This window comes from Armigeres subalbatus, chromosome 2 (genome assembly GCF_024139115.2).
Source record: "Armigeres subalbatus isolate Guangzhou_Male chromosome 2, GZ_Asu_2, whole genome shotgun sequence".
Lineage (NCBI taxonomy): Eukaryota > Metazoa > Arthropoda > Insecta > Diptera > Culicidae > Armigeres > Armigeres subalbatus.
This window is the reverse complement of record NC_085140.1, coordinates 88016774-88030780: the sequence shown is the minus strand read 5'-3', so window position 1 is coordinate 88030780 and position 14007 is coordinate 88016774. Positions and strand designations below refer to the sequence as shown.

General features: G+C 38.5%; 1 protein-coding gene across 1 annotated transcript in view; it reads left to right on the top strand.

The window, feature by feature from the left end:
* The window catches only part of LOC134214686 (uncharacterized), a 362784-nt gene that overhangs the window by 268323 nt on the left and 80454 nt on the right, over nt 1–14007 (top strand). The gene's annotated exons all lie outside the window — the stretch shown is intronic.

Sequence of the window (14007 nt, the reverse complement as noted above, 5' to 3'; positions counted from 1 at the left end):
TAAAATCTATCCCCCTAAAGTGCTATTTCGACCTCTCTTATGTGTTTTTCTTATTATTTTAATGCGCGAGAAAGGCACCACCAACGCTAGGTGGATTGATCTGGGTTTTTGTTTGATAATTTGCTTGAAAATTAGTCAGTGATCAAAGTTTGTATTCTATACTTTGCTTGTCATTTTCACTAATTAACGCGTTAATTGGCTCATTAGCATTTCTCGTTATTCCACGTTTCGTCAACATACGAACATGTGTTACAAAGACATTTTGAAAACATTATATTTTTTTTTCAAAAATGAGTTCGCTTTAAATCAATACTAGTAATAATCTCATTTTTGTTACATTTCATGTAAACAATTGAAATATAAATTTGAGACCGTCAGCACGACAAAAACAGCAACGCAAGCTGACAGTGTTTCCACCCGTTTCTAAATCAGCTGTCTCATGTATCTTTCCAACACTTCAGCAGTGATGTGGACCGAATAATCTACAGGGAGAGCTAACCAAATGAACCTTCTGCCAAGGTCACGGAGATGGAACATAAAGTGCACCCTTCCCAGTCACTATATAGCACTGCATGACGAACATTTGGGGCGGGATTGTTCCACTATGTCACTTTGATAAATTGTGAAATAGTGCAAACCAACGAATGATGACAGAACCACTATTTCACTAACTGGGAACGCACATTTCAACGGGATGCTTGTTGCATCAGATTCCAAAAAATGACACATGCTCGGATAGCAGACAAGTCGAATGAAAAATGATCTTCAATACAGAATGGTGACAGTTTGCACACGATCAAATGTTTTTCGGTTACTCGTGTTGTAAATTCTATGACAACAAAATTTTTTTGGAGGAGCTATCTGAATAAGTTGGTTTTCAGCCATAAAACTCATTTTCAACATAACTTATCATATTAATTGTAGAATGTAAACGAAACCAAAAAAACACATATTATTACTTCCTGTTAGGGACCATTGTGTATAAAGTTGGAACAATTAATTTCCAACTCTCGTGAAACTTCCTTCCCCAATGGCGGCATTGATTCGACAGAACTCCACAAACTAAGTGAATTGAAACTGTAGAGTTGCTAACCCACCAAAGCACAGCCGGAGTGGGAAGGAGAAAAACGACATTGCAAATCTGTCTGTTCCCGCTCCCTCTGACGGTACTTGCTCAATAAGCAGAAAATCGTGCAACAGTTTCGCAACTCATTAACTGTTGAATGGAAGGATTCAATTAAGTGCTGTGAAGCGGTGCTTTTTGTTGGCTGCGTGAGGGTGTATCGTTCTTCTTCCAATTAAATTTAAACGGATGGCGTCTCAGATCCACAAAACACCCAGCTCTTGTCTGGTACTTCAGTCATTCTGTAGGTAGATAGATGATGCTTTTCAGTTCGGTTTTGAGATACCAGTATAGGACACGTGCTCGGTACGTTGCGTTGGTGCAAGCCGGGGAATCAAGTCATGTGTTTCTTCCTGAAAGCTTTTGAAATAGCATTAGTGTGGATTTTGCTTCGGAAGCGGATTACATCATCAAACATGGGAAACATTATTTCGGACAGCCAACAACGATTTGAAATAGTTAAATTCTTCTTGTTCCTTTGGTCTATCCAATGAGCTGCAAATGTTTTGATAGATAAGCATCTAGAGGATAGTTCCCACATTTTCATTAAATTATACACGTACATCTATCCGAACTGTACAATAAGTTTATTGTAAAAGCTCGTATGTAATCCTAAAATAATTATGTTGAGCTAGTTGCAATTAATTGGTGCACAGTATCAGTAGGCACTCACTAGTCTTGGTTGCTGGTTGGGTCGTAAACAGAGATGGAGACGCATGGTAGCATAACTAAAACGAAATTCACACGTTCTCTTCTCGACATGAATGGCAGTATTATTCGATATTTATTACGGGAAATTGAAAAACGTTTCAACTTGTGAACTTATTACTCTTTCCCTTTTTTAAGGTTATTTTGTTTCTTTTCTAATGCGTTCTCAATATTTTTATCGACCTTTTATTTTTTAATATAAATAGTAAACCTTTCATGTGTTTAAACAGTTAAAATTGTTTTATTAAAATATACAGCTTTCATTGCAAATTTTGAATAGCAGAAAATTTGAGAAAACTTTGCTTTGTACAAGAATTTTGAAAATTGAAATAAGCGAATAGTCACAGCAGAAACGATGATGACGACGACGACGACGTTTATAAAAACTCTCATGTGTTTATGAAAATTATGAATAATTAGCTATTGTTAAATTTACAATGGAAGCTCTGGAGCTATGATGATCGTCAAAAGGTTTTTTTTAACTTTATGTATTTATATGTATTTATGATTTTATTTATCGCAAAGTGTGGACGTCTTAAACGTTATCCCCTTTATTGGCAACTTATACAACGAAATGAATTCAGTTTGACCTTAATCTCCCTACTACTGATCAGCTATTTTTTATTTTGTAAGTGAACATATTGCATTCAAACGCAATGTTTTCACAAGATTGCGTTCGATAGCAATACAAGTGAAAAGCTTAATGATAACCAAATAATATTTTATTAACATTTATTTTAAATATTTCTTACACGATGCCATGCAAATTGAAAACTTCACGCGGCACTTGAACCTATTTATCACTATCAGCTTAGCCCATCAACTTTCACTTTCCAACCCACCGCACTCGTCACCAGTTTCAATCCTGTGTCTACGGCTGACGACCGTTATCGCCATTGTTCTTCAGCCGACTTTAGTCTAAACAAAACCAACCTCACTCTCATAAAAGCTCGTCCTCAGATCTCAGACTGACGTAATAATAACAAGAGGTCCCTTCCATAGCATATAGTGCACTATGAGGCAAGAGTTTCTATATCAGGATAAACGACAACGAGGGCGATGCCCACCCCGGCTTGGCTGGCTGGCTGATGGAATTGATGTTATGCTGTTCATTTATCTTCAAATTGAATAGCGTTCAAGCATGCTGGCAAGAAGTCTCGGAAAGCGGAGCGCTCGGTTCGGCATACCTCCTTGGCCTCGGCAGAGAGTCTCACCCGAAACGATGATGACGACGACAACGACGATGATGATTATCAGACAAAGAAGGGATGGGGTTTATTGGCGCAGCAGCGTATGCCACAAACACCACGAGTGAAAGCTCGTGTTCCGGACGGTTGTCAGATGGCGAGCCTAACTTCAGTATCATCAAGGAAGCAGGAGAGGCAAGAATGTCTGTTTCTGGAATCGGTCCGATATTACCACCCGTTAGCGGCTGGCGTAGTCAGAAAGCGATTGTTGTTGTTTAGCTGTTTGCTTGTTTGGTTGATAGTGGCTGATAATCATCGCATATGAAGTGTGGCTGTGTGGTTCCATTGTTCTTCGCTACGAGTTCGAGACAAGAGTTAAATCGAAAGAGGAGGAGCTTTCGAATAATTGAATTTGATTACCCAATGACTTGTTAGTATGAATGATTTATAGAGAAGACAATGACGTTGGCGCTGTTGGTATTTGAGGAAAACTAGTTGCTCTTTGTTTGGGTTTCTGATTGACTGCTCCGTCTTTGTTATTTTTGCTGATTGGCATTATTGACTAGCTCGAGATTGAACTATCATGTATAGAAGTACCCTTTTAATTTTAAGCCATTTTGGATGGAATTTCCAAAAGTTTTGCTTCAATAAGATTTTTAAGATTTATCTGTGAACTTGAAAAGTGTGTGCATTCCAATATCAAACATTGGAATGTGTAAGATCAAGATGACAAGCTATCAGGAATAAAACAAAATTGATTCTCTACAATGTGTAAACTTGACATATACATAATTACTTCACTTTAATTCGTTAATACTTCTAAGCGCTAGAACATTTTCTTCAAATAAACTTATAAGATTTTGCACAGGAGCTGTTCTCCCGGACATCACGATTTTTTTCAAGATTTAATTTTGTTTTTTTTTATTTCCCTGAAATCCTGCATCTAAAAAAAATTTAAATTATAATTATTGTCTTTATTTGACAGGCTTCCAGGCCAAATCAAAGAACATAATTTGTATTATTGGTTTACCATTTTGACTCTAGTCAAATTTATGACAATTAACCCTTAACCCTTTATAAGGCATTGGCAATTATATTGCCACCAACAAAGTAGATGTTTTTCTGTTCATTAACAAGAGCTCTACTTATTATTTTACTACCTAATAACATCTCAGATGAGTTTGAGCCATAAAAAATTGAAATGTCAATTAGAGAATAGTTTTTTTACGAACAGATCGTATGTTTCGAGTGGAAGAAGGTTTTTCAGTTATAAATCGTAAAAAAACGCTTTGCCTTTCTTGTATATTCGGTTTTGGGATGTTTGACGAAATAGCGTTTTTTTTTTTCAAAGGTCCCCCCTTGCGAAAAAAAATACAAAAAAATTGTTTCACTTATAATTTGTTTTCCGACTAGGCTGCCGTGCCAAGTATAGTTGTCCCATGTCATTTTTTTTTTTTACGATGCCATTCCCACTGTGCTGGTGGTGTCTCATTTGCTCAGATAAGTAATTTCTCTATCAGACATCATGGCTAGGCTTGTCAGCAATCCTTTCTAGTTCTTAAATTCATTGATGAATTCTTTTGTTGGCCACCATGGCAGCAAGAAGGGTATCTACTAAAAACGACATGAGACAACTATGCTTGGGGCGGTAATAGGACTCTTCACTACAAAATGTAACGTGCCTTGTTTTGAATTGTTTTACGTAGAAACTATTTTTAAAAATCTTTTATTTATATTTGTTGATGCCTGTTTCCCCGCTTGCAAGGGAGTGGCAAATAGGGGAACTGTTTCGTTTTCCACCCCAACATATATTCATCTCATCGCAAAACAAAGAAATACAGCACCAGTCTCGTCGCTTCTTTTTGCTAAAGGTAGCCTCACACCTCGGGAATTTGGTCAGCGGATTTTTTCCCCACGTATTTTTGCATATGCGATGTTTTCGGGATTTGGACACGGAAAATCAAAATCCCGGCCCCATTTAAAATGCACGGGGACCAAAATCCGGCGGAAAATGTTCCCGAGGTGTAAGGTAGCCTTAACACGCGCACTCACTGCTGAAAAACATCACACAAATAAGAAAAAGAAAAATAAATTCCTTTTCATAGCTTTGTTCTCGATGGGATGGAAATAGGAGCTATGGGATGAAGTGCCGAACCGTTCCTCTATATTGCCATCAATGTTGTCCCGCTTGCAAGGCAATGGCAGCCAATTTTTTAATGTTTCTGAACTGTTTAATGTATAACAAACATACATTTGAGTTTAATGCCATGCAAACGTAGTGTCTTATTGTTGTTTTTGTTATTTTTTTTAGATTAATCTGCGCTATAAGGGTTAAGGGCCCAAGCAAAAACACCCTGCACACTTTGAAAAAATATTACTTGAAAACGGCTTGTTCGATCGTTTTGGTGTCTTCGGCAAAGATTTAGATAATCAATGGGCTATGTAAAAAAAAAATAGATACTGCGAAAAAAATTGCTCAATCCTCGATATGTTGTAGCAGATAATATATATATTATTTTGCACTATCTTCTTCTTCTTCTATATACATAAAAATGAATTTCTGTCTGTCTGACCCTTATAGACTCGGAAACTACTGAACCGATCGGCGTGAAAATTTACATGCAGAGGTTTTTAGGGTCGGGGAAGGTTCTTAAGATGGTTTGAGACCCCTCCCCCTTTTGGAAAGGGGGGCTCCCATACAAATGGAACACACATTTCTGTTTAACTTGAGAACTAATCAGAGAATAAATCAATTTTAGGTGAAACAAAGTTCGTCGGGTCTGCTAGTGAGCAATAAAAGAGAAACAAAAAATTTAGATTTTTTTCAAGTCGGTTTTGAATATAAGCCTTCTGCTATAACACATATCGAGATTCTTTCCCGAGAAAGTTGACTCTGAGGCTGTATTTCAGAAAACCAACTATTTGATTTATTTTTTTATAACCTTCTACTATGAAAATAACCTAATAGCCTATTCAGGTTGGGCTATTTATGACTTTGTTAAGTGAGAGGGTATCCAATTATTACGAGGTGTTCAGACTGCAGCAAGATAATATATCTTGACGTTTCCATGTTTCCTCATTTGCACGCTAATACAGGTAAATAATGACATCATAAAGCGTATTTACCCTGAAACGTCAATTATTATGTCATTAATGGCGTAATTTGAATAGGCTATAACACTGCTCCATTACTAGCACTTGAGTTAATGAATATCGACGCTTTCAGTTAAATTTGATTCTAGGTAGAGGTGTGCGCTGGTCCGAAAACCATCAGCGGCGGCGTTTGTCAGAATTTTTGCTGGCGGTGGTGGCGTTTTCGGCGTCACGCTGAAAGTTTTTTTAGCCGGGCGGTGGCGGTAGCGGCGTGAATCGGCCTGGAAATTTTTTATTACACTCATTTTTTTATCCTGCCTTTTTCTTTTAAAATTTTCCAAGACATTTCACTAGACAAAATCCTCTAATTTTTTTTTTTCAAAATATTCATTTGGAAATTATTTTCAAATTTTTCACGTGAACTACTTTGAAGTTTTGAGAATTCTTTGGAATTTGTAAGGGAAGCTCTTAAGAAAAATAACTAGTGAAAAAATCTTCAGAATTTCTACAGGAGAATGTTCAGAAAATCCAAGTAAAGTTTTTCGGAATTTCTGTTCAATAATTTTCAAAATATACACAGAAAATTCTGCGGAATATGCGTGAGAAACTTTAAAGAATTTTCAAAACATGCTCCGGAGTTTTCACGGAAAATTCTTCAGAGTTTCCGCGGAAAACTGCTCGGAAGTTCCATAGGAAATTTAATAGAATTTGCATGTTTTGCCTTTCTCGTACAACTAAGTTGTACCGGAAGGCTATCATTTCACTCCGAAAACGAACTTTTTATGAAAGCCTCTGAGACCCATAGTATTATATACCAATAGACTCAGCTCGACGAGCTGAGCAAATGTCTGTCTGTCCGTGTGTATGTATGTATGTATGTATGTATGTATGTGTGTGTATGTGTGTGCACAAAAGCTATAAAAAACATTAGACAACTTTTCGTATAGTAATCCTTAATCGATTTTCTCGCAACAAGTTTTATTCGACAGGGGACAGTTTTATTGTTGATCACTATTGAATTTTATAACGATCGGATATTGCGTTTAAAAGTTATGAAGAAAATGGTACATCGGACCATATAAACCCCACATAAGGTTGGTGTCTTAACTAAATGCGAGAAAGGCACCATCAACTCTAGATAGATTAATCTGGTTTTTTTTAATTTCTACACGTAGAAAAATGTGTAAGAATCATCCGGATTCTGCAACAATAACAATATATACGCGATAGTTCACACGAGCAGAAGATGCTCCCTCTAGCAGATATTTTCTGAGAAATCATTATGCGCGAAAGAAAAAAGGCCTGATGAGAGATAGCTATTTGTCCCTCACTGTCAGAGCCGCGTAAACTGATTTGCTCGGTTTCTCACTTCTTTTATCTTTTTCGTGCCACAAGAATTGCCCATTATGGAACAAATAACAAATGCCATATTTATATTTTTTATTATCATTGTGACTGTGTCTAGTCTGTTAGTGTCAAGTCAAGAAATAAATAGAAATAAACAGAAATCTATCCCAACAAACAGTCAACATGGAGGTATGGCTAGAGAGAGCGCAACCCAGGACCATTTTTGTTGGTGTTCTAGGTTCGAATCCCGTTATGGTCTTATTTTATTATAAACGCACACTAAAAATTTTCGCGAAAAATGAGTGAGGCGTAAGAATGATGAAACGAAAAAAGAATTTCATCAAGTAGGCACGATTTTCTTTTATTTTTCAGGCCTGCTCTAGAGAAAACAGTAGGGCGTAAAAAATGTTTATCGCCACAGACTGCGAAAAAAGATTCTCCTTCGGTCTGAAAATCGATTGTTTCCGTCTCACCTAAACGAAAAGTACGTACCCTGCAAATAATACATCAGAACTGTGCAGTGTAATCTGACTGTAGGCAAGCGGGAGCCACGTGCACTTCCAACACCTTATGCCATTCGATGGTTTACTGCATGTGGCTATCGACACATTACCCGATTGCTTTGACTGCTAATAATGTGACTGTCAGGTATGGATCGCATTGAGCCTACTTCGATTATTTCAAAGTAATTTAGTATTTGTTTTGTATAGTAAATGGCAAGTGCTATTTCGCTGCCACACAAGAACAACAATATTCATGGTTGTTTTTACTTACGAAATTTCTGTGAATTTATTTTTTCGACAATATGATGACATGAACAAAAGAGAAAAAAGTGACTGCAATAGACTCGAACTAGCTACATGGCGAGTGAGAGTCAACCATCTTATCTCTGCTTCCGAAATGGTCGATTGGCCAAATGAATCAACAGGTTGAAAATACCGTTTGGTTGTAATAGTCGTTTGACAGAAAGCGCCAAATGACATTTCAGCTGCATATGACCATATGACCTTTTCGGTAATCGGTATTTTCGGTCAAATGACCTATTTGTCCAAATTACTTTTTCGGCCAAATGAGCAAACGATCTTTTCGGCCGTATATCCATTTCGGCTAAATGACATTTTCAGCCAGATGGGCCTAATGATTTATTCACGATGATACTTTTATGCCCAGGGAAATCGAGACGATTTCCAATCCGAAAATTGCCTAGACCGGCACCGGAAATCGAACCCAGCCACCCTCAGCATGGCCTTGCTTTGAAGCCGCGCGTCTTACCGCACGGCTACGGAGGGCCCCTTGTTCGGCTGCCGCTTGGCCGAATAACACGATAAGCCGAATTCCATTTGATGGAATTGAACGTTTTTCCGAAACGGTTGTTGAGTCGAAAATGGTTTTATTAAAAATGTAATTTTTCCGAAAGCGACATACAACCGAAAGGGATATTCGGCCGAGCTCGTAATTTGGCCAACAAAGTTGTTTGCACTAGAAACCGAATAGATCATTTAACCGAAAATTCCGTTTGGTCGTTTTGCAGAAAATGCCATTTGGACCGAAAATGACCTCTTTCTGTCAAACGACCAATTCGGTCAATTGTATTATTCGGCCAACAGATTCTTTCAGCCAAAGGAACTGTTAGGCCGAACGACATTTTTGACTGTATGTACCTTTCGAACAAATGACATTTTGTGCGAAATATAATTCAAACTTAGATGGACTTCGGCTAAATGGTTTGTTTGTTAAAATGCCATATTTGACCAAACAACATTTGGTTTTCGGCAAAATGGCTTTCTATCAAAAATTTTATTCCAACGAGAAATTCTTCGGATTTTAACAGAAGTCCTAAAATACAGTAAAAAAGTTAAAAACGGGTAATCCTTCAGAATTTGCACTCGAAGCTCTTCTTTTTTTTCAGGAAATCATTGATATTTTTACGAAAAATTCAGTGGAGTTTCAACGTAATGACTATCGGGAAATTCTCACCCGTTACGCTGGGATATGAATACTCTGAAGTAATGCGTACCGGTGTAAATCCGGTCATATCGCCAGGCTCGGTACAACACTAAAGCTGACAATATGACCTCCCTAGCCCTGAATCCCAAGGTGTCAGGCGACCTGTGCCGAGGGGATGAATGGGACCTGGGGGTGAAACAATTAGCCAGGCAGTTAACGGAGCCTGTAATGCTGGGTAGACACCTTTTTGGTGGTGTATTACGGAGTAAGATCTACCACACTGTGCTCTAGTTCTTACTATTTTTGTTAATACTTATGAGCAGGGTTCGTAATGCCAGAAAAACAGCCTGGAGAGTGATAACCATTTTTCGCTCCCTTCGATTGCCGCCAAACGTTGGTTTGCTCTTTTTTCTTTCATATTCGAGTCTTTTCGTGGCACCATAAATGCAAATGGTAGTAGCTTATGTGGAAAAAATATCTTAACGCTTTCATACGACTCTACGACACTACCCATAATTCCATTACCCATAATGCCATTACCCTGAAGGCCACTACCTCGAACGCCATAACCCCGAATGAGTCACTACCCCGAATGCCATTACCCCTAATGGGACACTACCCCGAATTAGTCATTATTTCAAGTTTATACTTCATTTCAATGAAAAAATGTTACTCAATAACAGTTCATTCATAATTAATTTGAATGAACAATAATTGGAACTGAAACTGTTTCAATGCAGTATGGAACTAAGTATTCGTACTCCGTCAGATCCCGTTCCACTTCGTATAGCACTTTTCAAGATTCCTGAGTGGCAGGGGAAGATTATGCAGCACGTTTTCATGCACAATGCAGAGAGTTGAAGGCAATTGTGGTCCACGTCAGCATGGCTACCAGGGCAACAAGGTAGAAGTTGTTCCTTGGTGTAGTAAAAGCAAAGGATTCTGGATGAAGCGTGGTCTAAATCTCAGATCGACGAGGGGGTGAATGGGTGAGTAAGAGTGAGTGAGTGATTAAGTGAGTGAGTAAGAGTGAGTGTGTGAGTGAGCGAGTAAGAGTTAGTGAGCGAGCGAGTAAGAGTAAATGAGTAAGAATGAGTTAGTAAGAGTGAGTGAGTAAGAGTGAGCGATAAAGAGAGTGCGAATGTTTGAAAGTAAATGAGACACAGATAGAAAAATCCACTGAAATTTGCGCTAAAAATCATGCACATAAATGGAACGCCATTATTAGCGTAATTCCACACGGGATATAGCCTAAATGTATACAATATTTGACGTGAATCGTTAATATTGCATACAAGTTGTAAGCAATCTCGTGTACAAAAGGACCATTTCAGCGTAGAATAGTTTAAATTTCCGCATGTCAGGTTTTAAGCGCTGTTTATTTTTCATTATTTTTTTCTGTGGAGAGTAAAAGTGGATGAATGAGTAATAGTGGTTAAGTGAGTAAGAGTGTGTGGATGAGTATTAATTAGTGAGACAGAGGAAGTGAGTGAGTAAGAGGGTTTGTGTATGAGAGTGAGAGGAAGGGAGATCTTGTTTGTCTTCGGGAAGTTGCGTTAACGTAAAGAAGGCATCATCTCGTGGCGCCTTCTATCGAACAGACGTTACTTTTAAAAAGGCAATATATCCTCCGTGTGCCTTATCGAGGTATAAGCACATTCATTAAAAGGAGGTATCCTCTCCTCTGTCTGCCTTATACCGGGCAAACCCGTCCATTTAAAGGAGGTATCATCTCCTCTGTCTGCCTTATACCGGGCAAACGCGTCCATTTAAAGAAGGCATCATCTCCTCTTTCTGCCTTATACCGGCCAAACGCGTCCATTTCAAGAAGGCAGCATATCCCCTGTCTGCCTTATGCCGGGCAAACGCGTTATTTAAAAAAAAGTCATATTTACCCTGTATGCCTTATACCGGGCAAACTCGTTCATTTAAACAAGGCATCATCTCCTCTATTGGCCTTATACCGGGAATACGCGTTCTGTTGGACAAAAAAAAGATCTCTTACTCCATTTCGTAGAATAGTACTATTACAGGTCATAATGACAGGAATGACAGTTAAAGCTAATTAGAAGAAAAATCAAAACCGTTGCTTAAAAACTGTTGCAATTCATCGATATCTGTTGGTGTTAAACATAGTAATAGAATACTATAGATTCTAAATGTTTTCGGGGTAATTGCCTTTCGGGGTAATGGATTTCGGGGTAGTGTCCCATTCGGGGTGATGGTTTTCGGGGTACTGTCCCATTCGGGGTAGTGGCCTTCGGGGTAATGGCATTCGGGGTAGTGGGGTGGAGCCCCTTAATACAGATAGCGTGGTGGTGTAGCTCGAGTAAGCGCATCCCTACAGTTATTATTGTTACTATTCTGGGTTCGAATCCCGGCGTGGCCATACAATTTTGTAATTGTTCTGCGATAATTCTCGCGAAAAGTGAGTGAGTGGTAAAAGTGATGAAACGAAAAAGGATTTTCATCTAACAGGCAAGATTTTCGTTTATCTTCCCAGGCTAATTCTGGAGAAAAGATTGATGGGTAAAGATGATCCTCAACATAAACAACGAAAAAAGATTCTCCCTTGGCCCGAAAAACGCTTGCTTTGGTCTCATTGAAACGAAAAATCGAAACCCTGCTTATGAGTGACGGTCGGAAGGATATGGAACGAATATAATTTGGTTTTAGATGACCCATTTTTGCACCTTTTGAATTGAGTCAATGGAGTAAATTATAAAAACGTTACTCAATCTTTGGCTGGTTTCGAAGCCGACGACATGAATCTCCAACCTCCAGAGCGCTGATTAATTAGAAAAGATGCGGATACGAATTTGGTGGATCTGCTAAACCCTCTGACTGATTAGAGCTCTGTGTAAAGGTGAGATTTCGAAATGCCAAACGCAATGAAATCAGATCTCTGTACAAAAACGAATTTGGAACTCATAAGAAGAAGCAAAAATATGTTTGAACTACAGTACCGATGCATGGTCAAAATCTATATTACCCCACTTATTGTTAAAGCCGAAACTGATTGAGAGTTGGTATAAGCCTTTGAGAGTTGGTATAGGCCATTTCTCGAAGGGTATAAATAGCGGTACCTCAATCTAAAGAGGCACTACATTTTCTCAATTTTAAAATTCGTCCTTAATGTTTAACGCATATTAATTATCATGCGATTTTTCTCTAATTTTCTAGCAAAATATCTTTGAATCGGCCGCAGCTCCGGTGATTTAGGAGCCATGGGCACAAAATTGGATTACTAGCATCTTTTCTTTAAGTGTGGATTGTTGAGGAGACAGGATGGTGCACAATATTATATCGCGCACGTGATGTTCCTTCGACTGTAATTTCGAAACTACTGGAAATTTCGCAATGAAACATAACACATGATGAAGCCATCGTACACAAAATTTCATTACAATCAACCCAAGAGGCGAAAGCGACTGTAATTTCGAAACTACTGGAAATTTCGCAATGAAACATAACACATGATGAAGCCATCGTACACAAAATTTCATTACAATCAACCCAAGAGGCGAAATGTTATCGACCTTTAAAAGTGATGCAATTTGATTCCGTACACCCTTTATTTTTTAAACTAAATCGGTTCTATTTTGGACCACCTTTATATTCGGTAGAAAGTAAAATACTGTGACAGCATCAAATCCATGGCTAGTGAATTTTTCTCGTTAGGTTCTGAGTTTGGTTATGTGCTGTTGTGATTTCAAATGCGTATTATTAAAACGAATAACAATAGAGTTGATCCGAGACAGACTTTCTTCAAAATACAAAAAAAAAATGGCTTGCATCACGGAATTATGGCGACAGTGTCTTTCCGAGCGGAGACCGTCGGCATTTTCTTTCAATATTCTGACTTTGGTTTTGTTGCTATTAGTGATTTAAAATGCACAGTTTGTCGGAGAGAGACGCTGCAATTAATTTAGTCGCAGACGACTGCTAAAAATGTCTTCACTATGGTGGCGTCTTCATCGGTTTGGCTCGTGTTGGTGAAAAGTTAAATTTTCTAGCAAAATTCTGACTTAATATGATGAAGCAGTTCCCAATTTTTTTTGCAAAATCATACGTGAATGCATGGTTTTGCACAGATTTTGCAAATTCCACTTGAACAAAAATAAGATATCAGAAAAGCTAGTACACCTCGAAACACTTTTGATGTGATGTTTAGGCGTGCCGGTGAATAGAATCGACTGGATGTTGAGGATGGTAGTCCCGCAAACGGTCGTATGTCGTGCTAGTTCGTCGAAATTGATGTTGACCACCGTTCTGTCGGTGTGCTACTGACCAGTAAACATACTCCAACGGCAGGAGAATAGTTGAACTGCTGAATGTCCAGGCAAGAAAAGACAATACTGACGCCATAGAATTTTCTTCAGTCATATAGTGTTGCATCGTCTTCTCCCGACACGTGATTGGTATTCTACGGAAACTATGTGGCGTTGCCAAGCGATTATGTTTTGCACTTTGAACGTTCATCTCGGAGCTGATTCAATTTTCAATCACCAACAGTTAGAGTCTCGTGGAAAAAAATTCACTTTGTGCCGAAGCCACATTAGTGCATAAATTTCTGCGGCGACCACCCGCCGAAAGCCGATG